Below are 10581 nucleotides of genomic sequence, written 5' to 3' on the forward strand. Positions count from 1 at the left end.
TAATAATAATAATAATAATAATAATCATAATAATAATCATAATCATAATCATAATAATAATAATAATAATAATAATAATAATAATAATAATAATAATAATAATAATAATAATAATAATAATAATAATAATAATAATTAGGTAATAATTATAACGAAGATAATAACGACGATGATAATAATCATTTTAAATAATAATACAAAAATTCAATTGACTATAACTTCTAATCCGTTCATCGAAACCATTAGATATCTAAATGAAAAGTTCTTAATTTTTCGCTAGCTTTCCAACGACATGCATATCTTATACCTTATCTCAACCGCATATGTAACTAATTCAGGATTCAACATAACCTATCTAATGAAAATATCAAAAATACAAGCATGCTTAATCCTATATACTCGAGCACTAGTCAGGGATACACTATTAATATATAAAAGTTAAGTTATGAGTGCTCACGTATCAATATTGAGATTCAATATTGCAGGAAAGTACGTAGACGCAACGGAGATGATAAATGCTAGTTTGACCTCATGAGCATACCCATGAACATTACCCATTACCTCCATAGCTATAATCCATAATTTCCTTAGCTGTATCCCGCTCATAAAATCCGTTTTGAAATTAATGCACTCATGACCTCGTCGTAGTATTTTATGTATAATAATAAGATTAATAATAATAATAATAATACGACTAATAATAATATTACTCCTAAAAATAATAATAATAATAATAATAATAATAATAATAATAATATTAATAATTAAAATAAGATAACTAATATTACGGAGTACATATTAGAGTTTAGAGGGATGGATATGAATTAAGCAGAACGTCGAGCTTTTATAGATGGATCCAGCCACAGTTTCCCATGCGATCGCATAGGGTCTAAGGCTTTACTTCATGCGTTCGTATGAATCCATAAGACACCTAATCATTCAATTTCATTTGGATGCCGACACCTTCTTGTAACATATGTTATATATATATATATATATATATATATATATATATATATATATATATATATATATATATATATATATATATATATATATATATATTATTTAATATATAATATATTTAATCTTTAAAATTAATTAAATATTATATTATATTCTCGTGCATAGTTGATTTGTAATTTTAGCACCGATGAATTGTACGTTGACACATGACCTATGTGTCGGTTTCGGTTTTCCGAACGCATTTTCGTATGCTTAGAAAACTAGTACTTTACGTTCCGTGACGTGTACCTTTATCAATAATTGGACTTAATCACCTATAGACTATATTACTCAAAGTATAACCTTTACATTTGAGTATTGTGGTCATTTGCTTCTATAAATCAATATCTCGTTGGTTACCCAAGTATATTATTTTAAGACAAAATGTTTTATTACTATATCATATTACTTTGTAAAATATATATTCATTTCGAAATATAAATTCTGAATATTCGTTTATTTTTCAAAAGTAATTATATTTCAACTTTCATTTATAATCATTTAAATAATAATAAAAATATTTGTCATATCAAAGTTTCATTTTTGAAACAATATATATATATATATATATATATATATATATATATATATATATATATATATATATATATATATATATATATATATATATATATATATATATATATATATATAAGGCTTTAATTAAATTCTTTTAAATCTATAAAGCAATTTACCTTTATAAACAGCGGGTTTTAATAACTCAGTTTTTGAAATCGTTTTCATAGTTTAAAACTAAATTAAATAAATTTTAGTTTTTCAAAGTTAATTATTTATTCTATATGATCAATCATTATGAAAACTACATAATTAACTTATCAAAAGACATGAGGAAAATATTGTAAATTGATTATTGGAGATCAAACAGGAAACTCCACTAACTTTTATCTAGTACACGATAATTGGCGTTTTGTTCTCACTTGTAAATCACTTTACCATTTATTCCAAATATCGTTAAAAAAATGTTTCCTAAACCAAAGTGGACCTCTCAACGGAGACTCGTAATCATACAATGTATCTGATAAATCAATCATTTGATATTGTCTTCTATTTCCATTTGATAAACATACCAATACGTTTATGTAGAGTATTATACGTTTTATACTTTGTTAACGTTCTCAAGTCGTAATATATACATATACATACATATACATATACATATTCATATTCAATTATATAATGGTTCGTGAATCGTCGAAGTTTGGTCGAGGTTAAATGAATGTATGAACACAGTTTACAATTCTTGAGATTCAGCTTAACAAACTTTGCCTATCGTGTCGGAAACATATAAAGATTAAAGTTTAAATTTGGTCGAAAATTTCCGGGTTGTCACATTAACTACCCGTTAAAGAAATTTCGTCCCAGAAATTTGATCGGGATGGTCATGGCTGACTATAAGTATGTTTTAATGACAAATATGGGTTGATAAATAGAATTTTATCATTATTGAGTAATATGGATAAAACAATTCGATTTTGTGAAGAGTATGAGTGAAGTTATCACCAAAGAGTGAATTGAGTAGGTGTAGATTTGTCATATCTTTCGACGTAGATATGATTAATTTCCAAATTCAAGAGATTTGGAGAAAATCTTCGTAATAAGATTTGATTCTTCGGTATTTAAGGGAATTAGGATTCGCTTTAAATGCGATCATCTGTTTTGATTGCTCTGTTGGATATTTTACTATAAATCCACAGCCTTTGTTTCCTTACAACTCACACCTTCTATTCTTTCCCCCTCAACTCATATTCGTTAATATGCTTCATCCAGTTCTGCTTCTTAATATATTCCTCACTTTCGTATCTGTCATTCTTCTTTTTCATCTACCACCTGAAGAATCTATTTACTTCTACTATACTCTTAGTTTTATAGTGTTTTTGGTTCTCCCGTGTCTTTATTTTGCTATATGCATTGATATATACTGCTTATAATTTCTGGGTTGTTGTTAGGTTTTATATCTTCCCTTATATTTCGAAGTCCCTGCTTCTTTCTTCTGTAATCATTGTCATCCCCAGTTAATGCTCTCTTTTATTTGCTGCGATTTATACCCCAATTTCTGTTTCGGAGCTTTGTCCTTTCGTTTCTTCTTCTTGCGATTAAGCACCGCTTGTAATGGTCCAGAATTCGCAGATATAAATTTCGAAATGAACATTGTTAATGTTCTAAGAAGGAAATGGTAATGGCACAATCTTGATTTGTTAAATTACCAGAATATCCTGGAAAAGACCGAATCATCAAGAAATATTTTCTTAATATTTTAGAGGTTAAATAGAATATAAGAGTCGTGTAACATGGCACATGATGACGTTATGATCTGTGAATTATCACGTTCCATTTAGAAACTCAGCATGACTTACTGTAATATAATCACGTTGATCAAGTGTCATTATAATATACTAACTCATGCTTCAGTTCCCAACACTACTTCTAAACATTCATAATTTAGACTCTACGGTTTCAGAATTTAGAAACTAAAGTAGTTTCTTTTATAATGTAACACAAATAGCACGAAGAGGTAAGTGATTTAAGATAAGAATAATTATGGAAATATCTTCAGAAGTATGGAGGATATTTATAATGAAAGATACGATGATATCTTAGAATTTCTAATATCAGAGGATGATGAAGGATATTGTCCGCAGGGGTTTAGAGTCAGGAGCAAGGTATTCGTTAATGACTTCAGCAGAAACTGAATCATTTGGATTCTTTGAAGGCAGGTTTAGTCTTTGTGATTCATCCGCAGCCTCTTTCATACTTTGCTCAATCCATTTTCCAGTTCCAAACCTTCTCTTTTTCTGAGCTTTGCCAACACACTACTCTTTATCATCAAACTTTTTACTGTTAAGGTTGTTTATAGCTTTTGCTGCTTCATCAGCATTTCAAGAACTAGTTCGCAGTTCAGGGTGTTTTTCAGAAACTTCACATTCAAGGTATGTAAATCTTGGAGGTAGACGTTATATAACTTTGATGTAGACATGCTGCGAGATTTCAAAATACTGATTGCTGATTCTCAATAATTGGTATGAAAATTCTTGTTACAAGATGCGAATGAGTAATTTTATGGGGTTTTTAATGAATAGGTACAGTGATTTTTCAGGGAGGCTTAAAGATCAATGAAGTTGTTGTTAAGTTTATAGCTAATGTGGTGAAACATAAACGGTTCCCCTGTAAAAATGGTGAAAGGGCAACGTGTATATCGAGGTTATAATAAGATTGTTTCAACTGAAAAGTCGAGGTTGACTTGCTGGAGCTGTGACAAAACTGACTACTTTGGAAAGGAATTGAAAAGTCATTTTTGCTAATAAATGCCAAAGGATTTGACGCGGATATGTGTTAAACTATGACTTTGGTTTCGAGAGCTTTTCAGGTATATAACTGTGGGTAATATGTGGTTGGATTATCATCTCGATTACTCATTATTTGAAGTGTCTTCAGAAATTTTGGAGGGTTTGAACACATATTGTAATCGTTAATATACATATGATGTTCTAACACAGTTTTGAAGTCAAAGTATAGCTTTGAAAGATGTAGGAATCTAAAAATGATAATACCGGTTATATCTCGAATTGGATTTTGATTTGTCATAAATCAGAATTCGTAATCAATTTTGGATGAGAATGGTTGTTTTGATTTCTATAAAAGAGGGTATATTGTTGTGAAAGTAGTGAGTATAGTTGATGATTTGCTTAATCAGATTTGAAGAATGTAACATATTAATTGTGAATTTATATATCTCTCGGGTATTACCTACCCGTTAAAAAAAATTTCACAATTAATATTTTGTACAAACGAATTTTTATTACAATCTTTAGGAAAATATATATGTGTATATTTCCTTTAGATGTAACATAGATTTAATGAGTTAATATTAAATTAAACTCATTGATTTAAGGTTGAAACTAGAATTGAGTAATCCCTAAAACTTTAGAAATTACATGAGTATTTCTTCAATGATATTGGAATTATAAATCAATAGTTCGTTATTTGTTGATGCATGATGTTGGTTTTCGTGAAATTCTTGTGAACTTCAGAAGGTACGAATGATTTTATTTAAAAAGTTTCGTGTACATCGATGATGAAAGTGTAAAATCAAATATATATTTGAATAATACACTTGATTTATTATGAATTGGAATTTATTGAATTGAGATAGAGATTGTAGTTAACAATGGTTAAGTTGCGGACGAAGGACGTACATTATTGCATATTTGTAATATGAATTAACCGAGTAGTTAAGATCCATACATAATAGTTTAGTACGGAAACATTTATTTTGATCTCAAAATTTATATATATATATAAAATATACATATAATTTCTTCAGAGGGAATGAGTTAATACTTCATAAATCGTTGATACAATATACGCGTTATTGATTCCTAATGATGACCACGGTGATTCTTGAACTGGCGGAGCTTGTGATGTTAGAGGTGGCTACTGATTCTGACGATGCTAACGGTACTGTTGATGCTGTTGGTAAAACAAGTCTAGCTTGTAAATCGTACACCATTTCCGATCAAAGTTTCTACTCTACCGTCACTGTTCACTCATCTGATTTCTGGTACTGGTTATGCTGCTGGTGCTGCTGCTGGTGTTTGTAACCTTTGCACCATATTCTCCAAAGCCACTACCCGAGCGCGAAGCTCGTTGACTTCTTCTATTACACCGGGGTGATTGTCGGTTCGGACGGGCGGATAAATAAAATCTAGAATTTGGTATAGTATATAATCGTGACGAGATACTATAGAAATGAGAGAAAAAATGGTGTTTCAAACAGGTTCGCCGGTAAGTGCTTCCGGTTCTTTTCCAAGAGGGCAATGTGGAGGATGGAAGGGATCACCTTCTTCTTGTCTCCAGTGATTAAGTAGACTACGAACCCATCCCTAATTCATCCAGAATAGATGATGACTTATTGGTTGGTCCATTCCAGTCACACTGCTCTCGGAGCTTGAGTGGGATTCCATTTCGGAATTCGAGGAACTTGAACTAATGACGAATTCCATTTCGTACGATTGAATAAAGATTTTTTTTCGATATGAAATGACTTTCCGGCTATCGGGTGGTATTCTAATTACATAGAAAATATATATATATATATATATATATATATATATATATATATATATATATATATATATATATATATATATATATATATATATATATATATATATAGCAAAAGATCTCGTAGATTGTGGAGGAATTTACGGAATATGTTAGGCAAAGTTTACAGTAACAGATACGCTAAGATATGAATTAGCAGATACATTAAGATACGAATTTTTGTCTATACACTATTCATGCAATCAATTCAGTAAGATGTGTCTAGACTAAGAATGATAAGCAGGCAATTTCCTACGAATGATATGTAGATGATTTCCGACTAGAAATAATAAGCAAAACTTTTGACATGCAGACCCGGTCGAAGTCCAGACTCACTAATGCATCCTAACGACTATCAGTTAGACACACTAATGCAGACCTGGTTCGCTAAGACCACCGCTCTGATACCACCTGTAAAGACCCGTCCTAATCCATAAGGACGAATACAATAACATATGATTACATCGCGAGGTATTTAACCTCTATATGATACATTTTAAAAACATTTCATTCGTTTTTAAAAGACAACTTTCATTGTAACGATGATTGACATTATGAATACCATTTCCCAATATATCCAAACTATAAATGGCCTAATAATAATTTTGATGACTTCAATGACTCGAATGCAACGTCTTTTGAAATATGCCATGAATGACTCCAAGTAATATCTTTAAAATGAGCAAATGCACAGCGGAAGATTTCTTTAATACCTGAGAATAAACATGCTTAAAAGTGTCAACTAAAAGGTTGGTGAGTTCATTAGTTTATCATAATCAATCATTTCCATCATTTTAATAGACCACAAGATTTTCATTCTTCATAAATAATCTTACACTCGCAAGTGCATAAAAATCATTCATATGGTGAACACCTGGTAACCGACATTAACAAATACATCTAAAATATCCCCGATATACAGGTACACTCATCTGTATATAAAATCGAAGTACTAAAGCACCCATAACCCGGATGGGACGTGTTAAAGTCCATAGATCTATCTTCAGGATTCGCGTCAATTTGGGGGCCTGTTTCCAAATTCTTAGGCTACCAAGCTTTTTAAAGGGTGATATCCGGTATAATAATCCAACCATAGAATGTATTTTCAAGTACTTGTGTCTATTTCGTCAAACATTTATATAAGCATCGCATGTATTCTCAGTACCCAAAAATATATATTGTAAAAGCATTTAAAAAGGGAGCAAATGAAACTCACAATATTGTATTTCGTAGTAATTAAGCATATGGTGGCATTGAACAAGTGCAAGGTTGGTCTCGGATTCACGAACCTATATTAATTATATATATTTATATGTTAGTCAATATCTATTTAACAATTTAGGTCATGTCATAGTGTACCACAATCCTAATGCTCGAGACTACTATGCAAAAGTCAACAAAAGTCAATTTGACTCAAAATGATTTCCAAAATCTATACATGATTATTATATAACTTAAATATAGTCGTCTTATATATATTTAAATATATTTATTAGATTTTGTTAAAGTAAATAATAAAAGTCATTTGTTAATAAAAGTTTAGATCAAAATTTATATATAATAAAAATATACTTTTATGTATTTTAAGTAAATAAATTTATAAATTTCACTTAATATCATAAAATATAGTGGTATGTATTATTAATGTAATTATGTTATGTGTAGTAAAAATATCTTTGTATCATATATTTATTTGATAAAATAATATTGGTGATAATAATAATAACAATATTTATATTACTAATAATATTATTAATTATGATAAAATGATAATTGTAATTTGAAAGGACCCGTTCATATACATTATAAACGATTCACAATAGTTGATTATATCGCGAGGCATTTGACCTCCATATGATACATTTTACAAACATTGCATTTATTTTTAAAAGACAAACTTTCTTTACATCGAAATTTGACAAGCATGCATACCATTTCTTAATATCCACTATCCAACTATAAGTTAACTTAATAATAATCTTTGATGAACTCAATGACTCCAATGCAACGTTCTTCGAAATATGCCATGAAAGACTCCAAGTAATATCTTTAAAATGAGCAAACGCACAACGGAAGATTTCTTTAATACCTGAGAATAAACATGCTTTCAAGTGTCAACCAAAAGGTTGGTGAGTTCATTAGTTTAACATAAATAATCATTTCCATCATTTTAATAGACCACAAAATTTTCATTTTCAGTTCTCATAAATATACGTCCCATGCATAGAGACAAAAATATCATTCATATGGATTGAACACCTTGTAACCGACATTAACAAGATGTATATAAGAATATCCCCTATCATTCCGGGAAATCCTTCAGACATGATAAAACAACATCGAAGTACTAAAGCATCCGGTACTTTGAATGGGGTTCGTTAGGCCCAATAGATCTATCTTTAGGATTCGCGTCAATTAGTAGATCGGTTTACTAATTCTTAGGTTACCAAGCAAAAGGGGCATATTTGGCTTCGATCATTCAACCATATAATGTAGTTTCGATTACTTTTGTCTATTTCATAAAACATTTATAAAAAATGCGCATGTATTCTCAGCCCAAAAATATAAAGGGTAAAAAGGTAAATGAAACTCACCATACTGTATTTCGTAGTAAAAATACATATAACATCATTGAACAAGTGCAAGGTTGACCTCAGATTCACGAACCTAAATTAATTATATATATTTATATGTTGGTCAATATTTGTCTAACAAATTAAGTCAAGTCATAGTGTACCACAATCCTAATGCTCGAGACTAATATGCAAAAGTCAACAAAAATCAATTTGACCCAAAATGATTTCCAAAATCCATACATGATTATTATTTAACTTAAATATATTAAACTTATATATATTTAAATATATTTATTAGATTTTGTTAAAGTAATTAATAAAAGTCATTTATTAATAAAAGTTTATATTAAAATAAGAATATACTTTTATGTATTTTAAGTAAATAAATTTATAAAATTCATTTAATATCATAGAAATATAATGATAGGTTTTATTCATGTAATTATATTACGTGTAATAAAATATCTTTGTATTATATATTTATTTGATAAAATAATATCGATAATAACAATAATAATTATAAGTTGTATTATTTTATAATAATAGTTATTATTGTTCTGCTAATAAAATATCTATATTTATATTTACTAAAAATGATATTAAAATGATAATTTTTATTAATAATAGTGCTAAGCTGATAATAATAATGATATTTTATAATAACAATGATATTTCTATTAAAAATGGTAATTTTAGTAAAAATGATAGTTTTAATATTAATAATTTTTTAATGAATTGATAAAAATAATAAGAACGATAATTTTATCTAATTCCATATCTTATAATATTTTAATTTCATCATGTCACTCATAATCATTATTTCCGAATCAATTTGTAGAATATCTTTTAGTCGTCTTTTATATCGCATTCATAATAATGATAATAATATTAGTCATAATAGTTAGATGATACTAATATCAATTTTTAATGATAATAATACTAATAATAATAATTATCATAATGATAATACTAATAACTATTTAAAAAAATTTAATCATAATGATAATATTAATAATGATAATAATAATAATAATAACAATAAAAAAATTCTTTTACTAATTATACTTAAAAATGATAATATTATTAATCATAATAATAATAATAATTAATAGATATAAATAGTAACGACGATAATAACGACGATAGTAATAATAATCATTTTAACAATAATACTAAAATTCAGTTGACTATAATTTCTAATCTGTTCATCGAAATCATTCGAGTTCTAAATGAAAAGTTCTTAATTTTTCGCTAGCTTTCCAACGACATGCATATCTTATACCTTATCTCAACCGCATACGTAACTAATTCAAGATTCAACATATCCTATCTAATGGCAATATCATAAGTACAAGCATGCATAATCCTATATTCTCGAGCACTAGTCAGGGATACCCTATTAATATATAAAAGTTAATTTATGAGTACTCACGTATCAATATTGAGATTCAATATTGCAGGAAAGGTACGTAGACGCAACGGAGATGATAAACACTAAATTGACCTCGTGAGCATACCGATGAACCATACCCATCACCTCCATAGCTATAACCCATAATTCCCTTAGCCATATCCCACTCACAAAACGTGTTTTGAGCTAACTCGCGCGTACCTCTTGTCGTAGTATTTTATGTATAATAATAATACTACTAATATTAATATCATAATAATCTTTAATGATAAAATTAATAAATAAAATAAGTAAGTAAATAATACGGAGTACCATATAGAGATAGATAGATGGATAATGAAGAAATGAAAATGAAACCAGATCGAGTGAGTTTTAAGGACCTCACCTCACCAACTCCCCCATGCGATCGCATGGGGGTTCCTTGAGATATGCATGCGATCGCATGCTTGCATATCCCAGCTCATATGC

The sequence above is a fragment of the Rutidosis leptorrhynchoides genome, chromosome 9, assembly GCF_046630445.1.
Source record: "Rutidosis leptorrhynchoides isolate AG116_Rl617_1_P2 chromosome 9, CSIRO_AGI_Rlap_v1, whole genome shotgun sequence".
In the NCBI taxonomy this organism is placed as follows: domain Eukaryota; kingdom Viridiplantae; phylum Streptophyta; class Magnoliopsida; order Asterales; family Asteraceae; genus Rutidosis; species Rutidosis leptorrhynchoides.